Below are 24254 nucleotides of genomic sequence, written 5' to 3'. Positions count from 1 at the left end.
AATAAATTTTAGTTCTTACCCTTGTCACTGTTATGTTTTATTTTCTTTGCGTCTCTTATATGTTTATTTTACCTATATGAGGCCCGAGTCCAGTTCCTGGCAGTTTTCGTTTCGCTAGTTTTGACCAAATCCACTGCACTGGGTCTTCATCGTATCCTTAGTGTCAGTTCAATTGTCTCATTGATCCTCGTCTTCCTGAGTGTGTGTGTGTTAAGACAGGAAGCGGGGCGCCTCATTCTTCGGCAGGCAGAACAACAGCCAGGTAATGTCCACCAATATTCGATATTTGTAGCTGTCTGCGCAAACTTATCTGAGGGCAAGTTTCGAATTTCTAAGTATGTAACCAACCTTTTCTAACATGTACATCTTCGTTCGGCTAATGTAAAATTGCATGATGTATTTAACTGTAAATTGGGGATAAAGAGCGCGTGACCCTCTCGAGTTCCCTTTCAACTTGGTTTGAGGTGACTACGATTTTGTAACTGTTTTTCTTTCCTGTAATTAATTTCATTCGAGTCACCTCAGTAGATTGGGATTAGCCCCTGTATCAGTGGGCCGAGAGCCCCGTTAGAATGTTATTCTTCTTTATCTAGGAGTGCAAGTATACGCCTCCATTCATTTTGTGTTCTGGCCATTAATTTAACCTGTTATTCTTTTTCCACAAAGGCCCAGTACGTTGGTACTAGATACCCCTGTGTACTAACTTTTGTTAATTGTAAATTGTGCCTAGAGAGGCTAGAGATTGTAAGGGGTTGTGTAAGTAAGAGATTAGTTAAAGTTGGAGAGCATGTAAGCTCTTTTCTGTGTTTTCTGAATTCAGCTGCAATATTGAGGTGCGCCTTCGGAAGGCTGTAAAGTTTTTGGAGCAAAGTGCTCTTAAATTGGAATATTCTGGTTCTTGTCTAAACATTGAGGTTTTGCAAAATTTTGTAAACTGGACCTGGTATCTCAGAATTTGTAAACTGAAGTCTTGAAGCCCCAAATCTGTAAAATTCCCTAACCTTGGGTTTTCCAATTCTTGTTTCAAGTTTGCTGTTTGTACCTGTCACTTTATTGTTTCACCAAGTGAAAAGTTTGTTACGTTTAAGGTTCTAAAAGAAATATAACCTATGTTAAAGTTTTAAATTATTTTTTGATATCGTAGTTAGACTCATTCCACCCAGCACCTTCTTTCGCCTCTTTCTGCTTCACGGATATCTCCGTAACAGTAGTAGTAGTAGTAGTAACATGAATTAAAATAAGACAAAATGTGTGATCATATAAAGGCATCCGTCTCCGGAGTTAAATAGTCAGCCTGCTAGCGTTTGGTTCAAGGGTTGTCGGATATTTAACTTTCGTTAGTCTAGGTGCTTGTTTCGTCTTGAATATTATATTTCATTCTAGATAGGGCCATAATCCTCACAGTCGCGAATATAACCCCTTGACTTATCTAAACTCCCAAATCTCTCCCTGAAATTCAGACATCATTCCTAAGTTCAGACAGCTGCCTATGAGTGTCTGGTTATTTTAAAACTTCTTCCTCTTTGAATATTGCTCGGCTTCGTGTGGATGAAAGTAGGAGCCAATCAACATAGTATGGATTCTGACATGAATTTCTGTCCGCCAAAGACACAAAATAGCTCGCAGTGGACATGTGATGAATGTGGAGACAGATAAACTGCACCTCGCATTGTCTCTGTACTGTCACAGTATTTCCTCTCTTTGTAATGAAAACACGAAACTAGTAGAATGGCAGAGGCCGGGTGTGTTCGGTGTTCGCGTCTCCAGTACCCTAACTACTGCTAGTGGCTGTATCTCTGTAATTGTTCGGCCTCGAACGAGTTGAGTCGCGTAGGTCTGGCCTTGCATTCGGCAGATGGTGGATTCGAATCCCACCGTCAGCAGCCGTTTTCCCTTGTCATCCACTTTCACGCCAGGCTGACCTTAATTAAGAACACGACGCTACCTTCCCCATCCTTGTGTGTCAGTGACAATTTTGGAACACGGATACGAAGCGGCTGTAACCTTGGGAAAGGCCTTTTTCCTTCAACTGAAAGTGGAAAACCACGGATAACTGTTTAGGGGATTCAATTTACAGAGCTAGCCTCTTCTAGTTTAAATATTTACCCAATTATAAATTAATTATCTAATTAATTCGTTGCAAGTAATTCGATCAAACTACAACCTGTATCGCTTGGTTACATAGTAGCACAAATAATAATTGCACTAGAAGACCACAGTATTCGTCTTCTTGAGGGGTTAAATACTTGATTATATTTTATCTTATTTGAAGTGCTAAACATTTCCACTTTTCAAACGTTTGCAAATTGCTAGACCTGGGAGCTTGGGAAGGGCGTTTCTAAGTACCCTGCGCATATTATATAAACTTTAATGGCACAATCAGAAATCCCGTATAGTGTGATATTAACTAATAATCATAAATGATAACAATGGGTAATTCTTCCGTTAAATTACGCCTCCACGCCTTCAGTAGCAGCGAACGCTGTGCGAGGTTTCGCCAGACGAGTTCTTTCTTTTCAACATGCTGCTGCTGATTTTGGTGTTGCTAGCGCCCGTGTCCATCTTCGCAGGTGAGTTCTGCTACTTATAACCCAGGGTTGGATGTAACCCCTGATACAACGGTCGCGGGGTGAGGAACATTTAAATCATCGTTTCTGGGCTCCTAAGTTCAATTTCACCACGCATCCCAACCCCATTACAACAGAACAACATTCTATCGTAGAATTTGTCGCCTTACCCGCGAGTGAAAGAATACAGGAGTTACGATTTATGAAGGTACACTTCTTTCAATACAAGACTTTCAAAGAAAAAATCCTGAAGTTAGCATCTTTAAAATATTTCTTTCTTTCATTCTTTCTTAACCTGCTTACCCTCCAGGGTTGGTTTTTCCCTCGGACTCAGCGAGGTATCCCACCTCTACCGCCTCAAGGGCAGTGTTCTGGAGCTTCAGACACTTGATCGGGGATACACTGGGGTGGATGTCCAGCACCTCGCCCATGTAGCCTCACCTGCTATGCTGAACAGGTGTCTGTGGGGCGATGGCAAGATTGGCAGGGATACATGCGGAAGAGGGAGGGAAGCGGCCGTGGCCTTAAGTTAGGTACCATCCCGGCATTTGCCTGGAGGAAAAGTGGGAAACAAAGGAAAATCATTTCCAGGATGGCTGAGATGGGAATTGAACCCACCTCTTCTCAGTAGACCTCCTGAGGCTGAGTGGACCCAGTTCCAGCCCTCGTACCACTTTTCAAATTTCAAGGCAGAGCCGGGAATCGAACTGGGGCCTCCGGGGTAGGCAGCTAATCACACTAATCACTACACCATAGAGGCAGACATGTGAGAATACACGACATATTAGACCTCAAAGACACCTCATCTTCTTATTGGACTAGAGTGCATTCCTGTTGTTAGCTCAGCTGACAAAAACACGGCATGTTTACAGAATCTTTCCTCTGCATTCTAACAAAATGACAACGATGAGCAACGTCGTTATATTATACGTATGATGACCTCGTAGTTCTGAAATTATTAAGTATCTGTGATTGTCCACTTGTTCAGCTGCTGTCTCACAAAGTAAATTGCTGCGAAATCTCTGAGCTCCCTGGGTAGAGCGCTGGTACAGTGTCGGCCTCCAAATCCCAAGGTACCCGGTTCAAACCCGTCAGAGGCAGTCGGCTTTTTTAAAGGCGGACACTCGTATGATGTCGACCTGTAAAAGACCTCTGGTGACACATTTCTTAATCCGTTTACCATAGGGGGCTGGTTTTTCGCTCGGACTCACCGATGAGTTCCACCTCTACCGCCTCAAGGGCAGTGGCCTATAGCGTGAGACTTTTGAGTCGTGGGATACAACTGATGCGGAGGACCACTGCCTCGACCCGGAGGCCTAAACTGCTATGCTGAAAAAGGACTTGTGGTGGGACGGGAAGTTCGGGCGGGATGGACAGGGAAGAGTGAAGGACGTGATCTTTACCTTACGTTAGGCACCATCCCGCTATTTGCCTGGAGGAGAAGTGAAAAACCACTTTGAGGACGGCTGAGGTGGTAATCATACCCCCCTCTGCTAAGTTGATCTTCCGAAGTTGAGTGGACACCTTTCATGTTTTCCGAAAATGATCATTAAAACTCGGCCCTAGACGCCCAAGAGAGATTCGATTTGCTCTGACATCAAGTAGGAACGTGGAAATTGACGAGCAAGCAGACACGTGGCGTCAAGGTAAAGTGCTTGTACGCTGTACGTGAGATCATACGGTTATTATTATTGTAAACTGTAAATGGACACAGACATTCAGAAAAGTCATGATGCCATACGGCGTCACGGGAATGGAAAGGGTTAAATGTTTCTCTTAATACCACTCAGATGTTGTAATGTTCTAAGAAAAATTGTGGGTTTAAGCAAATAACATGTACGTGAGATTATTTAATGTATCAGAAATATTGTAATAGATATTAACAAAAATAATATTAGTTAAAATGAAGTTCTCACCTCGCCAATAGACACGTGACTGTGTTGTAAATTCTTCTCTGTCTGTTGAAAGGGAATGTTAACAGGCAACTTGGTGGGTTATTGAGGCTCGAACAACTCTAATGATAGTAATGTTACTGAACTGTTTTGGGGACGCTGAGCTGCCGTAATTTTGTCCACGAGACAAGGCTGATGTACAGAATCTGAGCACGGGGATGGAACGTACCAACTTGAACTCCACTGTTCTAAGAGGATGTACAACTGAGCAACCATAGTCCCTTAAACAAGTCCGATACTTCTAAAAGTAGGGGCCACTTCCTGGGGTGCGCAGTTTGAATGTATTCGGAACAGTTTTACGGTCGGTTGGAGGGAGGTATTCAGTGTGTGATGTTGAACACAAACACCCAAGCCCAGAGTTAGGCATAGTAACCCTTACGTGAATCGAACCCGGCACACTCTGAACCATTAACCCAAACTGCAGAACGAAAGTATAATATATTTCTTAACATTTTCCCCCATTATTTTCGTTTCACAATAAAAGTATCGTCTAACGGAATAGCTGAACGTTTTAAGAGGAAAGCATCTCACTTTGTTCCGGAGACAGTCCAGTCATCACCACCTGCTCCTTGGCAGTTAAGTTACTCACGAACACTGAACACCGTATACCAGTGTCGTCAATAAAACACTGCCTGTGTGCCACGCTCTCGCAGATCAAATACCGTCATTGTGGGTAGAGGACAACAGTTGACGAAGAAAGGTCGTAAAGGAAACCTGGCATGAGAGAGTCAGCTGAAAATAATGATATGACGTATGGCTTTTAGTGCCGGGAGTGTCCGAGGACATGTTCGGCTCGCCAGATGCAGGTCTTTTGATTTTACGCCTTTAGGCGGCCTGCGCGTCATAATGAGTATGAAGTGAGGATGACACATACAGCGGAATTAACCAATTATGGTTAACATTCCCGACCCTGCCGGGAATCGAACCCGGGACCCCTGTCACTAAAGGCCAACACGCTAACCATTTAGCCATGGAGCCGGACAGAGACTCAGCTAAAGGACTGATGATCACAAAGATCTCCTTTCAGTTGCTACAGCCAGGGGATACCACGGATGTTTTCTACGGCCCCACTCACAGCGGAAGTTGGGAAGAAACCCAACAAGACTGTGTGCTCCGTACGGAACACAAAACTAGAACAGACGGATCATTTCAAGTACTGATCACCACTGATCTGTGGCCCGTGTGGACCAGTTGTTTGGCTGGACTTTAAGAAGTTGGAAATTCATCGAACATCTTCGTTGGTAAATTATTGCAGTCACTAACTCCTCTTCCCGTAAACTAATATTTGCCCACATTTGTCCTCTCGAAATCCAGATTTATCTTCATATTGTGCTGTCTCCTTTGTTTTAAAATATTACTCAAAATTATTCATATACTAACGTCCTTCCACGCCGTCTCTGCTTTGACAACTCGGAACATACCACTTAGTCGAGCAGCTCGTCTTTTTACTTTCAAGTCTTCCCAAACCAAAGTTTTTAATATTTTCGTAACACCACTCTTTTGTCTGAAATCCCTCAAAACAATTTGCGTTGCTTTCCTTGGGACCTTTTCCAATTCTCATATCAAGTCTTCCTGGTGAGGGTTCCATACACTGTATGTCACTACAGCCACTTTTGCATCCCGTATATGTGATTACCTTCTTCAGCACTTGCAGTGATCCCCATCATCCCGTTTACCGTCACACCATCTCACAATCCTGTAACTTACTATGCAGCCTTATCTCCAAACCCATTTAAATATCCATCTTCGACCTTGGTGGCCCGGGTTCGATTCAAGATATTTATAGAAATATAACATTGGCATGTGGTTAATGTGCTGCACCACCTCAGGTCCACGAAACAAGTTAACTTGACTTAAGGACATGTAACAGCCCGATGAAACTGCCCTGAGTAACTCACCTCTTCATCACAACAGGTTGAAGTAATGCTTCAGCAACTCCAATTCTCTGAGTTCTATTTTCTATCAAACCAGATAGTCATTTCGAGAACATGTCTAGTATAATCAGAAACAAAGCTTTCCCACAGCTTACATGGATTACATGTAAATTTCAGTTCTTCGTTAGTGCTCCTCCATGTGGACTTAACCCTTATATCCAACAATCCTTACATACTCTTCAAGAAATACTTCTGGCTTCTGTAAAACCACTTATTATTCGTTAATATTTCCTGGAATGTCCTTTTTGAATAATGATTCTGCCTTAAAATATCCATTCATATCCTTCCCTTTCCTACTAAAATTCATACGTCTGCCCTGTGCTTGCCTTTATGTTATTCTTAGCTGACATCTGCGCTGAAATCAAATTCCTAATATGTTCCTTTTAGTTTCTCCTTCCTTTTACAACCATTTCCAACTTTATTCCTCTCCTACATCCGCCACATTCTTAGTCAATTTATTTCTCTGTTATCATGTCTTCAAGGATCCAGGAAATGACTTTCACAGCGCCAATACAATAAAACATTAATGTATTAAACTTTTAGGCGGCTCTGAATATTTGCGATAATGAAATAACATGATCGCTATTGAAATCTGACTAATTAAGTAAGTGGGGTGTTAAAATAAATTCCCTGTATACATCACAAATAATACGATATAATATAAATTTTTATAAATATTATTACGGGTAAATACTCGTCCACAACATTATTAACTGAATGACGTGTTCGTGTTCCCAAACGTTCTGCAAAATTAGGAAAAGAAAATTCCAATTGCCTGCATTGATATCTGGCCTTAACACAGTTTTCGAATAAAAATAACTTACAAGGTATTTGGTGAAGTAAGTGAAATAAGTATTTAAATTAATTCACGGAATTCTCGTTTATTTGTACGCACTCTCGTGAAATAATCCGACCAATTGGCTCAATCTGTCCATAGAGCGTTCATTACATTAATTCACTATTCAGCAAAAAACTTGGAGAAATCAACGTTGACACAGAAAAATATACAAAGCCGTAATCACTCAAAATGAACTCAAAAATCACATAACTCAAACACAATTTAATTCTTCATTATTATGATGATTATTATTATTGAAAATGAAACCCTACAACCTGTTTTCCAGACTTTGATCGGGCCAGGGATGCAATGAATGAACCATATATATAGGTTATTATTACAAAGCGCTTGCCACTCCCAAGGTGATTTATTAATGACTGATAAATGCTATGAAATGGTAATAGAGAGTGTTGCTGGAATGAAAGATGACAGGGAAAACCGGAGTACCCGGAGAAAAACCTGTCCCGCCTCCGCTTTCTCCAGCACAAAACTCACATGGAGTGACCCGGATTTGAACCACGGTATCCAGCGGTAAGAGACCGGCGCGCTGCCGTCTGAGCCAAGGAGGCTCTATTATTATTATTATTATTATTATTATTATTATTATTATTATTATTATTATTATTATTATTATTATTATTATTATAAGTTTGTGAAAATTTAACCAATATTATTCAGTTACATTCGCCAGAAACGGGTGTTATTTCTCCATAATTCTACATCACCCAAGGCCAAAATATTATTGGATTGTGACTGACAGATCTTAGGGCCACTTTTTAAGAAATACCACAAGATTGTGACTTTACTTAATTTTTTGAAGAATTAATTTATACATGGCATATTTGACAAGAAGATACTCATATTAATCATCCCACACCGAACATAACCTTATAAAGACGTCATTATCAAGTTCAATGCATCATTTTCTTCCTTGAAGAATAAAAATGTGAAATGCCTGTTTTCTCAAGTACCATCTGCTCTTCACATAAGAAATGTACATGAAGTCAAAATAAATAATTGGGATACCGCAAAATCCATATTGTGGGATTCCAATATTGCACACATAAGCATCACTCACCAAGGCCCCTTTTAACTTTTAACGTCACACATTATTCAACACACATCTCACACCTTTCAAGAAGAAGAAGAAGAAGAAGAAGAAGAAGACACATCTCAGAAATATGACACATAATTCACAACAATTAGCCAAATAATTTTTATTTGATCCTATGGAAGCATTTCAATTAATATTTTTTATTATCGTATCATGTCTTCTTCTTAAATAAATTGGAAATAATAAATTCTCGAAGATTAAATTCTAAGTCATAACCATGAATAAATGATATTCCGAGACATGAATCAATCACACGCATCATAATGTAACCACTAAATTTTTATACGATTTGGACATTTAATTAAATTAATAATTATTATTACCAATCTCCTCTTAATAGTAATCTAGGATTTAATTTGAACTTTTAACTACTCGTAACTTTGTTACTTCCCATTTCATCTTTACAGTAGAAACTTACTAAGAATAGCGTGCAAGATCTAATATACATACATACATACATACATACACACACACATACATACATACATATAATTATTGACCCGTTATGCCTTTCAGCGTTAAGTCTGAAAGCCCCTCTGAATTTAATAAACGTCGCTATATTCCACTATTTGCAACTAGTACTGTGGACTCATTTAGTTATATAATTCATATCTTTAAGTCGTTACAAACTGAGTCTAACCATCGTCGTCTTTGAATCCCTCTACCTCTCTTACCCTCGATAACAGAGTCCACTATTCTCCTAGGTAATCTATCCTCCTCAATTCGCCACACACGACCCCACCACCGCAGCCGTTTTATGCGTAGAGCTTCATCCATCATGCTTATTCCTAACTTAGCCTTTGTCTCCTCATTCCGAGTACCCTCCTGCCGTTGCTCCCACCTGTTTGTACCAGCAATCATTCTCGCTAATTTCATGCCTGGCACTTCAACTTGTGAATAACGTACCCTAAGTCCACCCATATTTAGCTCCCGTAAAGCAACGTTGGTTTGAAAACAGACCGATGTAAAGATAGTTTCGCCCGGGAGCTGAATTTCGTCTTGCAGAATACTGTTGATCGTTACTGCGAGCTCACTGCATTAGCTTTGCTGTACCTTGATTCAATCTCACTCACTGTATTATTATCCTGAGAAAACACACATCCTAAATACTTGAAATTATCGACCTGTTACAGCTTTGTATCACCAATCTGATATTCAGTTCTTTTCGATTTCTTACCTACTGACATCGACTTAGTCTTTGAAAGGCTAATTGTGATACCATACTCATTGCACCTAATTTCAAGTTCCAAGATAGACTTCAGGCTTTCGTCACAATGTGCCATTAAGACCAAGTCGTCAGCATGTGCCAAACTGCTTACTACATTTCCACCTACCTCAATCCCTCCCTGCCACTTTATATATTTCAACATCTAGTTGGATCATCTCCATCAGGTCTTGCGTCAGCTTCAGGAATGTCTGTATCTAGTTGTGAACTTTTCACGCCGGCCTATTTCCTCTCTCAGAAAGACAGATTAAGGTGGTTTTCTCGCCTTAATTCACAGACTGGTTTACTGGAGTTGTCACACACTGGTGAAGAACACTGGGGCACCATCAATAAGAAATCCACACTCAGCACCACATGACTAGAATGCCTCCCCGTGAGGCCATCAGGAGTGAGCCGTCTCGTAGCGCGTTCCAGGACGAGTCAATTTATTAAAACACTTGGTGGTAGAACACACCCTCGGTGTTCCCTGCCTGTCGTAAGCGGCGACTAAAATATGTCCCGGGGGATCTTAACTTGGGAACGGGCCCCTTAGCTGAGTCCTGGCATTGCTTCAATTTACTTGCTCCAAACTCCCCACCTTCATCTATCCAATTCGACCTCTTAGGTCAACGCAGGTTGTTTTTCGACCCCTACGGTATTATGTTTAAGAGACCTGGGAGTCTTTCTTCGCTCATTGTGGCCTCTGTATTTCTTTGGCCGATACCTTCATTTTCTTACCTCTGTTTAGTGTTATATAGAGGATGGTTTCCCACTTGTACTTCCTCTTAAAACAGTAACCACCACCACCATCACCAGATCTTTTCTTATGAAAAGAGTTTTTAGATTGTTCTCGCCAGAATTTTTATATCCTCCTTACTTTTGGTACCATTAATTATTCTGCTGCGTAAGTAACAATATTCATCTACTTAAGACTTTATTTCCTGCATATCCTGACTTTTTTCGACTCCACTCCATTACTTCTGTTTGGTTATTTATTTTCGTCTTGTACTCATTGTCCAAGGCTCGGTCCGTACCATTCAGTGTCATTCCCCATAGTACGTTTTAAAGGGCGCTCCGTCCTGCTGTCTAACATAACCTACCAACGAAACAAACTTGAAAGTGAATAAAATGGATCGGAAACTCACCACTTGTATCTGTTTGCGTAAGTTCTAAGCTTGCAGCTCATGCACAAACTAAGTAAAGTAAGATGTGTCAGTTCTCCTACAAGAATATCCGTCAAGCAAATGTCTTAGATATCATTAATCTAGTACTCATTTCGGCTGAAGGCTAAATGAACTCCAGAGCCGTATGTCTCTCCAACTTAATAACAGAGAATCGAGCCATCATCCTTGAAAGTATACTGAGACGTTAAACTTCATACCACCTCCACTAAGATTGTAAAAAAATGCCTTCATCCTGATAAAATTTCTCGCCGCTATTAAAAGTCGAACTTGAAAACTTCGAGTTACGAGAAGCCCGTCCTAGGTAAGCTGGAGGTGCGTCCGCTGTTGTGTCTCCTCCAGACTCGTGGAACTGTATAAGACAGGCGTGTAGCTAGTAGCAGCCTTGCAGTGCCGGAATTTTTTTTCTCGTTAATAGCTTTTTCTCCAGATTCTAACTAATGCGAACTTCCCTGTGCGTTGCACTTCTAAAAATTTCAGCAGAGCGGGATCCTCTCACCGTAGCACTCTATGATCAATAGAAGTGTCCGACTTCATACCTGGCCTCTAATTCAAAGAGACTCGGGTTCGTTTCCCGGCCGCATCGGGGATTTCAACTTTCATAAGTTAATTCCTATTCCTGAGGGTCAGGGTGATTGTGCCGCCTTAATTCACCTAAAGTAGGACCCCATCCTCACAGACACGCAAGTCTACTCGAAAGACCTGCTCCACACCCCAAGTACGCTGTCTGTACGAAGGTGTATGGGAAACAGCATGTTATTGCTCTCGGGTAAGGGGTCTTAGAATCTACAACCCAGGTGAACATTCCTTTCCTTATTTAGATATGGTTGCACAAGTAAAATAGTTCCAGACTCAGCTGGAAGTTATATTACCGCTAACCCGCACTCCGAAGTTAAAAGCCCCTAGTGCCCTCTTGGTAGCTTCTTACCACAGTATTCCAGCACCCTCCCACATACAGAGAAAGAAGAATGCCGCTGTTATTAGAGCACCGCACCAAGGACTGAGGTTGGGAAGGGCAGCAGATTAGAAAGATGAGGTGGAGTATGGGTTCCAACAAGCTCATAGCCTGGATGAAGGCAAGCGAAAAGGGCGACGTCATCCTTTTGCCACGGGTTATCAGAGGCAGTTGCGTGCGGCCGTCATCTTCCGGATTAGCCGCTGGACTAGGACGCCCTATTTTACCCTAATAATGCATATTTTCAGGTGCTGTCAGCCAAAGAACGGTGTTACGTGTGGTTGGTCGGTTCGTGGGAAAAACAACATTTTTATGGGGTTAATTATATTATACGAGATTTCTTGTATCCCTGTGCACTTCAGCGAAACAAGATTCGCAGTTCAATAAATCAATTAGGTATAACAGAAGACTGGAGTAAATACTGCCTTAAGGTGGGCGTGGACAATAAGGAGGGAAAGGAGGAGAGAACATGGTGGCTAAAATATATGAAAGCTAAATGTGAAAATCTTCACATTTTTTCGTGTGCCCGAGCACATCATTTTCCAGAAAGTGTTGGACAGTAAGATTTATATACCTCGCCACTGCGCACAATGTGATGTGATTTATGCCAGGGAAAGCGCCGTCAAGATTCACCGTTCATGGCATTGCTGTGGTGTCATATTATTTCCTCATGGGATACAACTGCTACAAACGACCTTGAAGCTTACATTTTTGCTTGTCATGCAGCAAAGTACATTACAGGGGCTCAGTTTCTCTAAGGTTTACACTTTACGTGTCGTAGATTTACAGGCACAACAGGTTAAGTCAAAAACTTACATTTGCGGAAAATAGGCTTGAAAGTTTTCGCAGTCGTTCCCGGAGAATAGCAATATTTCTCTTCAAAATCATGTAGGAGATTTACTAGTTGTACTTGTCGAAGCTTACCAACTTAAACTTCTCATTTTGTTTTATCGAAAATTGTAACTGATATAATATGGTTTACTCGCCATACGTAGTTCACGGAAAAACATCCGACAGCTCGTGGGAACACATCTTTATTAAGGTGGCAGATATTCTGGTCATACATTACTGATTCCCCACTCCCAATCTACAGAGGATAATTCTTCCGTGTGAGAAGTGTCGTGGGAGAATTAAAATTCCCCTTGCCAGTAGGTCTACCTTCAAAATTTCCACCGTTTTAGTTCCATCTACTTACTTCTTCAATAAGACTTCAGAACGGCTACTGATTCTGTTATTTTACCTCTTAAAATAAGAACTCGCTTTTTGTTCCAGTTCCAGAGCATAAAGATATCGTTCACCACGGTAACTGCAGGAAGGGACATCGTATTTATGGAGGGGTTGAAGCAACTGTCGGGGAGTTCCCGTTCCTTGTAAGTACACCAGCATTTTACATTATTGTGCTAGCTGTGGTCATTGCGCTTCCCCTCGCACATCGAGTTTCTTTGGTTTGTTACGGAATACGTTTTGAATCACTTCCGTCCCATATCCAGTGCCCAGCAGAGGAGGTCTGCCGTCTGCTGGATATGCCAGAGAGAAGTGCAGAGTAGCCTAGTGGTTACTCAACGCACGGCCATAGATCTGCCGTCTAGTGGATATGTCAGAGAGAATTGCGCAGTAGCATAGTGGTTCCTCAACACTCGGCAGTATTTCTGCCCTCTATTGGATATGCCAAAGGGCAGTGCACAGTAGTCTAGTGGTTACTCAACACGCGGCCATAGATCTGCCGTCTAGTAGATATGTCAGAGAGAAGTGCACAGTAGCCTAGTGGGTGCTTAACACTCGGCCATAGATATACCGTCTAGTGGACATGCCAGAGAGAAGCGCACAGTAGCTTAGTGGGTGCTCAACACTTGGCCATATATATACCGTCTGGTGGACATGCCAGAGAGAAGTGCACAGTAGCCTACTGGTTAGCCAACACTCGGCCATTTATTGCCGTCTATTTGATATGAAAGAGAGAAGTGCACAGTAGCCTATTAAGTGCTTCACACTCGGCCGTATGTCTGCCGTCTAGTGGACATGCCAGAGAGAAGTGCACAGTAGCCTACTGGTTAGCCAACACTCGGCCATTTATTGCCGTCTATTTGATATGAAAGAGAGAACTCGGCCATATATATACTGTCTGGTGGACATGCCAGAGAGAAGTGCACAGTAGTCTACTGGTTAGCCAACACTCGGCCATTTATTGCCGTATATTTGATATGAAAGAGAGAAGTGCACAGTAGCCTATTAAGCGCTTAACACTCGGCCGTATGTCTGCCATCTAGTGGATATGTCAGAAAGAATTGCACAGTAGCCTTGTGGTTGCTCAGCAATCGGCTGTACATTCGCCGTCTATTGGATATGTCTGAGAGAAGTGCACTGAAGCCTAGTGTTTGCTCAACACTCGGCCATAGATCCGCCGTCAAGTGATTTGCCAAAGAAGGGTGCACAGTAGCTTAGTGGTTGCTCGATATTCGGCCGTAAATATACCGTCTAGTGGATAAGCTAGAGAGAAGTGCACAGTAGACTAGTGAGTGCTTTACTCTTGGCCGTATATCTGCCGTTTATTGGATATGCCAGAGAGAAGTGCAGAGTAGCCTAGTGATTGATTAACTCTCGGCAATAGATCTACCGTCTAGTGGATATGTCAGAAAGAAGTGCTCAGTAGCCTAGTGGTTGCTTAACACTCGGCCATAGATCTGCCGTCTAGCGGATATGCGAGATAGAAGTGCTCAATAGCCTAGTGATTGCTCAACATTCGGCCTTAGATATATCGTCTAGTGGATGTGCCAACGAGAACTGCACAGTAGCATAGGGGTTGCTCAATATTCTGCCGGTGATATACCGTCTAGTGGATAAGCCAGAGAGAATTGCACAGTAGGCTGGTGGTTTCTCAACATCACCCATAGATCTGCCTTCTAATTGTTATGCCACAGAGCGATGCACAGTAGCCTAGTGGTTGCTCATCACTCGGCCGTTAATCTGTCCTCTAGTGAATTTGCCAGAGAGAAGTGACAGTAGCCTAGTGGTTGCTCAACTCCCAGCATGCCGACATGTTCTGCTGCACTCTTGTACGGTCTCACATTCGCCATGAAAACTTTTACGATAGTTTCAGAACCAGTTAAAGCGAAGATGTTTGGACACAATTCTCTACATTTCTGCCGACCTGCTCACCGATGATATCGAGTCCCTGCAGCTAAGCCCGGAGCCTCAAGCACTCACCACAATTTCACCGATTACTGAAATTGATTTCAAAGGATATTTTCACCATTCATATTTTCTACAACAGATAGTGTGAAGCGCGGGGAGCAGTAGGGCTACAAGTAGCGTTGTCAGAGTAAAGGGTATGAACCCTCGGATGTTGATGTCATGTGGTCAATACATAGCATGTATGTTACTAATAAATCCTTTTTAATTTGGAATTATTTGAATTTTTGGTTCTTTTAATTTTAAGAGCATTTTCTTTATTCTTGGAAAATTGTTCGGTCATATTTTCGAGAATTTTGCATCTTTGTGTAATTTTGTCGGTTTTTTACTGGTACTGTAATTTTTATAACAATTATTTGTGCAAATATTGAAATAATGATATTTTTTCTAACACAGTAAATGTCGGAGGGAATGTTTACGGCGCAGAAGATTACACTAGATGCCTGCAAAAGTGCCATCCTGAAATTTTTGCAGTGGCGTGGATGAAGTTTGCGAAGCAATTATTTGGCACCCACCAGTGAGCGAGAACTGTCACCGTTCTTCTTTCATAATACCGAATGAATACACTCCGTTCCCCAGGAAGGAACTTACGAAGGGACTGGATTTTTTGGAATGTTGTTGCCAAGACTTCCCTGACGCGTACAGCTGTGAATGTCAGGGTGCAAGGGGAACAGTATTTCCTCGGTTTTACACAGTTCATAGAGCTTTACTTGGAAGCATTCAAGTACCAATTTGAAAACGACTAAAATTAAACCACACGTGTCAGTTCATTCAAAAGAAATAGTAGCCAACTTTGCTGATAATGTGTTTTCTACTATATTGTTAGCTGTGGGAAACAGAAGTATCGGATGAAGGACGATTTACTGTGCCGCAGCATATTGATCGCGAGAAGCGTGTGCGTGCTCTTGAGATTTCAAAGAAAGCTGCAGTTCAATGCTTGTTACCTACTGTTGCTCCAGCTTCCTCCGAGTCCTAGCAGTTCAGTAAGAAGTTGTGTATACTGTTACGAATGAAACTCTGTCTGTTTCATTATTCCAATTTATTTTAGGATGACTCAGTAAATGCACTCACACTAACATACCCACAAAATTCTCATTAACCATGAATGGCCACACTCACTAATTGCTGTCTATTTAGATGTCTCTCACGTTCCAGCCCGTTGCTGTACCTACGGATGTTTAATTCTTACCTTCACTTCCCCAAGTTCGGTCATCTCATGCAGCAGCTGTGTGCAGACCGCTGGATATGAACACAGGGCTACGGGCCACTTGGCATACGGTGACTGTTCGTTGGTTCGACTCCACAGACAGTCCAGTAATTCACAGTCACATGCAGTGAACAACTAAACAGCTCAAAAGTATTGAACAGCAGGACGATACTCACAACAGTAAACATTAACACAAGTACATTTACCTTCACACTCGATACGCGGAGCGACAGTCCTCAGAAATATAAGAACACACAGCACAGTCTTCCGTTCCGTCGTCTCCAGACCATACATTCACTGGTCACTCCGACACCACAATAACCGTTCCTCATTCAGACCCCGGTGGCACACTTGAAATCAAAGGAAGTTAAAAGAACAGAATGGATTTCTTACGGTTCGGTGAAATCTATTCACAGAAGAGACCGACTTTATGAAAAATATTTAAAAAATTAGGATAACTTGGAAATTAAAGAACAGTTTACTGGCAGGACCTAGTGTTTACAGTGTACTATGTCTTCTGGTATACGCTAGGGAAATTTTGTTACTTTCATAGATCTGCCTCTGTCTTATCCTTGGCTTTGACAACATGAAAGTGACTGAGGTATGAGTGATGCTAGTAATGCCAATCCTTATTCAGCCACTCCCTGGTATGAATGGTGTGAAAATATCGCTCATAGGGTCGGTTGATGTATGCATTTTTGTGGGCTTGGCAGACTGATATGTAATAGCAACTCTGGTTCCGTGAGGAAAGCAACGAGAAACTACCTCACTCCTCATTTCCCTAGTACGCCTCTTGAGTGATGCCTAGGACATCTATGACAGCTGTTGGCAGAGCTGTTGAGGATCCCACCAGCGGCACCGCTGACGGATTGAACAAACATACAGTAAATTTAATATAGGAACAAACTAAATGATCTAATTATGAAAACGAAAACTGAGTACTGTAGGAATCTGATCAATCGCAATTCAAATAACCGGGGTAAGGTCTGGGGCATAGTCAATGAAATAACACAAAGGTCAGTTAGAAAAGAAGAGATCAAGGAAATCAGCTGTAAAGATGAAATGTGTAAGGATGACATACATATGTCTAATAAATTTAACAATTATTTCATTAACGAAAACACTGAGAAAGCAAAGCATCACAGACAGATTTCCGACTCCACATTAAATATCGATCGCAACCCTCATACTTGCTTCCTTGCACCGGTAACCGAATACGATGTGAAGAGATGGTTGAGTGAAGTACATGAAAACAAAGCTGTAGGAATAGACAATATTTCGGCTCGAATCATTAAAGAAAATATAGAGTCCTTGAAGGAATCGTTGCTGAATATTATCAATGATTCCTTCATCTTAGGTTACTTTCCAAAACAGCTTAAAACAACAATAGTAAAACCTCTTCACAAGTCTGGAAATATTTATGACATTAGAAATTACAGACCCGTTTCGATAACTACAACAATATCAAAAATATTCGAGAAATGCTTAAAGAACAATATTTACCAACTTTTAGGAAAACACCAAATACTTTTGCCCAAACAGTTTAGAATCATTAAAAATCTCGGAACTACTGATGCTATATCCACCTTAACAAAGAGAATATATGAAAATCTTAATTCTTCTCTAATCTCCACAGGGATATTTCTCGACCTTGAAAAGGCATTCGATAGTGTGTCACACCGCTTGCTCCTCCAGAAATTGGAAAAATACGGCTTTAGGGGTAATGTGCTGGATTTGCTAGAGAGTTACTTGACACATCGAGTACAGTTTGTCAAAATTAATCAACATCTAAGCACACCGGTGAAGATAATAAATTGTGTTCCACAAGGTACGGTATTAGGCCCACTATTGTTTATTATATTTATTAATGATCTAGAGAAAACAATAGCAAATGCCGAACATACGCACATCGTAACATATGCAGATGATACAGTCATTTATGTAGAGGGTGATAGCTGGAATCTCATCAGACAGAGCCTCAAGCACTGCCTAAAGTTAAAGCATGGTTAGATAATAATGAATTATTTTTAAACATTAAAAAGACAAAATTCTTGAATTTTTCAGTAACAGATACACGGAACGATTTTTAATTAATTAACTGTGCACAATATCAACTGTAAATTTAATTGTAACTGCTACAAAATTTATAAAGAAAATAATAATTTTGGATTATTAATAGATTCAAACATGAAATGGAAAAGTAACATTACCGATTTAAGAAGGAAAATCAGAAGAACTGTTTATATATTTCACAATTTAAAATACTTATCCAGTATGAAATTGTTTAGAGAGGTTTATTACGCTTTAGTTCAGTCAATTCTTAGCTACGGAATATTACATCTGCTCTAATCTGCTTGTCATATACATATCTTGGTCTACCCCTACCGCTCTTACCACCTACACTTCCTTCAAAAACTCACTGAACAAGTTCTGGGTGTATTAAGATGTGTCCTACCATTCTATCTCTTCTTCTCGTCAAATTTAACCAAATCGATCTCCTCTCACCAATTCGATTCAGTATCTCTTCATTCGTGATTCGATCTATCCATCTCACCTTCAGCATTCTTCTGTAACACCATATTTAAAAAGCTTCTATTCTCTTTCTTTCTGAGCAAGTTATCGTCCATGTTTCACTTCCATACAATGCCATGCTCCACACGAAAGTCTTTAAAAACATCTTTCTAATTCCTATATCAATGTTTGAAGTGGGCAAGTTTCTTTTCTTAAGAGAGCTCTTCCTTCCTTGTGCTAGTCAGCATCGTATGTCCTTCTTACTTCTGCCATCGGTAGTTATTTTACTACCCAAGTAACAATATCCATCCACTTCTTTTAAGACTTCATTTCCTAATCTCATATTTCCTGCATCACCTGCCTTCGCACGACTGTATTCCATTATTTTTGTTTTGGACTTATTTATTTTCATCTTGTACGCCTTACCCAAGACTTCGTCCATACCATTCAGCAGGTTCTCTAGATCCTCTGCGGTCTCAGATAAAATAACAGTATCATCTGAAAATCTCAAGGTTTTGATTTCCTCTCCTTGGATTGTGATTCCCTTTCCAAATTCCTGTTTCATTTTCTTTACTGCCTGTTCTATGTAAATATTGAAAAGGATAGGGGATAAATTGCAGCCTTGCCTCACTCATTTCTGGATTTCTGCTTCATTTTCAAAGCCCTCGATCCTTATCACTGCAAACTGATTTTTATACAGATTGTAGATAATTCTTCGTTTTCGTAATCTGATCCCAATCACCTTCAGAATCTTAAATAAATTGGTCCAGACAACATTATCGAATGCCTTTTCTAGATCTACGAATGCCATGTACGTGGGCTTGTCCTCCTTCATTCGATCCCCTAAGATCAGACTAAAGTCAGGATTGCTTCACGTGTTCCTACATTTCTTCTGAAGCCAAACTGATCTTCTCCCAACTCAGCTTCAAATTGTTTTTAAAATCTTCTGTAAATAATACGAGTTAAAATTTTGCAGGCATGAGATACTAAACTAATGGTGCGGTAGTTTTCACACCTGTCAGCACCGGTTTCCTTGGGAATAGGTATATCAACATTCTGCTGAAAATCGGATGGGACTTCTCTTGTCTCGTACATCTTAAACACTATATGAAATATCCTTGCCACGCTGGTTTCTCCTAAGGCAGTCAGTAATTCAGAGGGAATGTCATCAATTCCAGGTGCCTTGTTGCAATTTAAGTCTCTCACAGCTCGGTTAAACTCTGACCTCAAAAGTGGGTCTCCCATTTCATCAGCATCAACAGCCTCTTCTTGTTCCAGAACCAAATTATCTACATCTTTACCCTGGTACAACTGTTGGATATGTTCCTGCCATCTTTCTGCTTTGTCTTCTTTCCCTAGAAGTGGCTTTCCATCTGAGCTCTGAATATTCATACACTTAGACTCCCTTTCTCCAAAGGTTTCCTTGATTTTCCTGCATGCAGCATCTACATTTCCTAGAACCGTACAACCTTCGACATCCTTGCACTTTTCCATCAGCCATTCTTCCTTAGCTACCTTGCAATTTCTATCTACTTGATTCGTTAATCGCTTATATTCCTTTCTTCCCTCTTCATTTCTAGCATTATTTTATTTTCGTCGTTCATCAATCAGGTCTAGTATCTCCTGAGTTACCCACTGGTTCTTAGTTGATCTCTTCTTCCTTCCTAATATTTCTTCAGCGGCCCTACTGACTTCATTTCTCATGACTATCCAGTCTTCCTCTATTGTGTTTCCTTCAGCCTTTTCATTTAGTCCTTTTACAACATGTTCCTTGAAACAATCTCTCACAATTTTTTATTTCAACTTGTCTAGATCCCATCTTTTTGCATTCTTTCATTTCTTCAATTTCTTCGGCTTCAGATGGCATTTCATGACCAACAAGTTGTGGTCAGAGTCCACGGTTGCTCCTGGGAAAGTTTTGCAATCCAACATCTGGTTTCTGAATCTCTGACGAATCATAATGAAGTCTGTTTGATACCTTCCAGTGTATCCAGGTCTCGTCCATGTATACAGCCGTCGTTTGTGGTGTTTGAACCAAGTATTGGCAAGGACTAAATTATGATCGGTGCAGAATTCAACCAGCCGACTTCCTCTTTCGTTCGTTTGTCCCAATCCAAATTCTTTTACTGTATTGCCTTCACTTCCTTGGCCTACCACCTCATTACAGTCTCCCATCACATCTAGATTCTCGTCACCTTTTACATATTGTATTAAATCTTCTATCTCTTCATATATTCTTTCGATTTCCTCATCATCCGCTGGACTAGTAGGCATATAGACCTGCACTATTGTGGTGGGCATTGGTTTCGTGTCTATCTTGACGACAATAACTCTTTCACTATGCTGGTCGTAGTAGCTTACCCGCTGCCCTATTTCCTAGTTCATTATTAAACCAACTCCTGCATTTCCCCTGTTTGATTTAGTGTTGATAATTCGGTAGTCGCCTGACGAAAAATCCTGATCTTCCTACCAACGTACTTCACTTATACCAACTACATCTAACTTTAGTCTATCCATCTCTCTTTTCAGACTCTCTAATCTACCGCAACGATTCAAACTTCTAACATTCCACGCTCCGACTCGCAGAATGTCAGTATCCATCTTCCTGATGATCACCCCCCCTCGTGTAGTCCCCACCTGGAGATCCGAATGGGGTGCTAGTTTACCTCCGGAAGATTTTACAGGGGTAGAAGCTATCATCAGTACGTCATTCATACAGAGAGAGCTGCATGTCCTCGGGAGTTAGTTACGGCTGTAGATTCCCGTTGCTTTCAGCCGTGTAGCAGTATCAACACAGCTAATCCATGTCGAGTATTACTACAAGGCCCTTTCAGTCAATCATCTAGACTGCCGCCCTTGCAACTTCCGAAATGCGGCTACCCCCCGTTCAATAAACCATTCCTTAGTCTGGTCTCTCAACAGATACCCATCCAATATGGTTGCACCTGCAGCTCGACTATCTGCTTCATTGGGCCACGCAGGCTTCCCCACCGCGGCAAGGTGATATGCTTCGCAGGGGAGGATGACATTTATAGTAGAAGGTATTGAATTAGAAGCTAAGGTCTTTCCTCCGGGTTAAAATAATCGACATCGCTAGAAAACATTCGGCTTAACCATCTACGGCCATATTCTTGGGTCCCTGAATGTGTCGCCCATCAAACTGAAATGCAGAAATACGTATAGCCTAATGGGCGATACGTCCTGTTCGACGGGGCCTAGGAAAACCCCAGCTCAAAGCCCGATTTTCGGTCTCCGATTCGAATCTAAAATGTTCAAGATCAAAAGCTATTTTTCTAAAGCAAATAGGACGGCCACTCCTTCTAACTCGTATATAGAGTACTTGGCTTCTTGAGGAGGTATGGTCCTAGACGCATAGGCAATTGGCCGCCTTCCGAGTTCAGATTACTGGAGAAGAACTGCAGCGACCGCAGATGATGAGGCGTCTGTCTGAACGATGAACTTCTTAGAGAAATCTGGCATAGCTAAAACTGGAGCGTTACAGAGAGCTAATTCCAAATCTTCAAACGCAGCTTGCTGCGATGGCCCACATTCAAACTTGACACCTTTCCTACGGAGGAGGTATAGGGGAACTGCCCTATTAGCAAAGCTGGGGATCATCATGCCGATGATACTAGCCACCCCTTTAACATCTTGCGTGCGTTCTGGAGTGATCGACTGAAAGTCCATCAGGCGATACAATATGCCCTAAGAAGGCCATGGATGATTTATCGAAGGTTACATTATACTGTCAATCCAGCCTTACGAAGGCGGTTTAGAGCTTCGTCTAGATGAAACAAATGTTCTTCAAAAGTCTCTGAAAAAATAACAAGATCATCTGGATAATTGTATATGTGTTCAAATTTAATATCGGAGAATACTCTATCTAGCAGCCTGACAGAATAGCTCTGCCCGCGGGGAGCCCGAAAGGCACGTGGTTGTATTCATACAGGTTACAGTCGGTAGCGAGAACAGTCATACAGTATGTTCCGATTCTTCCGCAAGAGGTGTCTGATTATATGCTTGGTTGAGATCTAGAATGGTGAAGAACTTAGCCTTATGAAACCAAGAAAAATATGAATACAAGCAAGAAGGGGTACAGATTGTAATAAAATCTTACGACTTAACCCCTGTAATCAATTACTGGTCTAAAGCCGCCTTAAAGACTTGGCACTAGAAAATTGGATGAAGAATTCGCTGACTTGAAGGTTGAATGACACCATCCTTCAACATTCAATTGATAATGTTCCTTGAGGGCCTTCATTTTACGTTAAAATAGCCTATATGGAGGAAACCTTACAACAACCGAATCCGTCACCTCGATATTTATTCAATTAAATCAGTGACACCAAGTCTTTCCAAAAACATATCGGGAAATAAATTACATAATTTGCGAAAGCAATCAGCCTTATCCTCTGGTAGATGTCTAAGGTCTAACGACATCTCACTCTGGGTTCGCGAAATCCTAGAAGCCGACGACGACACAGAGTTACATTTTAAAAGGGTGTTATGTAAATTGCTCTTAAATTTGAATGTGCAGAATTTACTTGCTCTGATGATCGAGCACAAAAACAGAATGTGACATGAAATCTTCTCCTGATATCACAGGAGATGACAACTGTTTGGCAACAAACAACTTAAATTTCCAGGTATATTTAGAAATGCGAATTTTAGCATGAATAAATCCTAAAATTTCTAGAGGGGGAGAATTCGCCGAAACACATTTATCAGGAAAAGAAGACCGATGTTCTGGAAATTTGCAACAAACTTTTAATTTGGTATACTATATCTTCAAAAATAATGGAGCTAATCTTCCTGAGTCCAGGAAAGCCGTGAACGGTTCATTATTTATTTAAGTTTTGAGGAAGGGCACGTAACCTTGAGTCTCGGAGGCGATTTTGAGACATTGTCTAGGGACTTTAAAAGATGTTTTAGATGGTCTTCCAGCTTCCGAAAATTCGATGCCAGAATCAAACTGGTCTGAGCCTTGGGAAGCTGATAGTGGTGACTCAGCCGGGCACACTAGTCATTTCCTATCGCTTAGGTTACGGATATAGAACCAGAAGTAGAACTAGGAAATGTACTATTAGATGGGATGCAGTTTTTAGCGAGGTGTCAGAACGATCCACATTTGAAACATCCTTGGAATGACGCTGCTCCATTCCTATGTCCATTCGTTTTTACAAGAGTACACTTATTCCTAATATGGTCCGTCGATCCACAGGCAAAACATTTTCGGGGAGAGAAGGTTCAGTGAGTTTTTTAGTTGTCTGAGAACTATTAGAAGACAGTGGTGATTCCCTAGAGACTCGCGGAGTATCCACATATCTCACTCTTTCCGCGGACACGGACATAGCATCCAGTTCAGGAAAGATTTGCGGGCGGGGGAGCAAAACATAAGTACGATGTGTACTGTAAGATGAAGAAATCCCTTTTAAAAATATTTGTTGTACTATTTTACTTTCAGATAAATGTAGGGCAAACACTCTGATGTAGTATTTGATATCCTGTATGAAATCTTATAGGTTTTCATCCAGCTTTTGGACTCGGAAGTAGTATTTTTGAACTCACGATGACAAAGCTCTTACAGGAATAAAATTTGCCA

The sequence above is a fragment of the Anabrus simplex genome, chromosome 11, assembly GCF_040414725.1.
Source record: "Anabrus simplex isolate iqAnaSimp1 chromosome 11, ASM4041472v1, whole genome shotgun sequence".
NCBI lineage: Eukaryota > Metazoa > Arthropoda > Insecta > Orthoptera > Tettigoniidae > Anabrus > Anabrus simplex.
Note: the sequence above shows the minus strand (reverse complement) of the source record.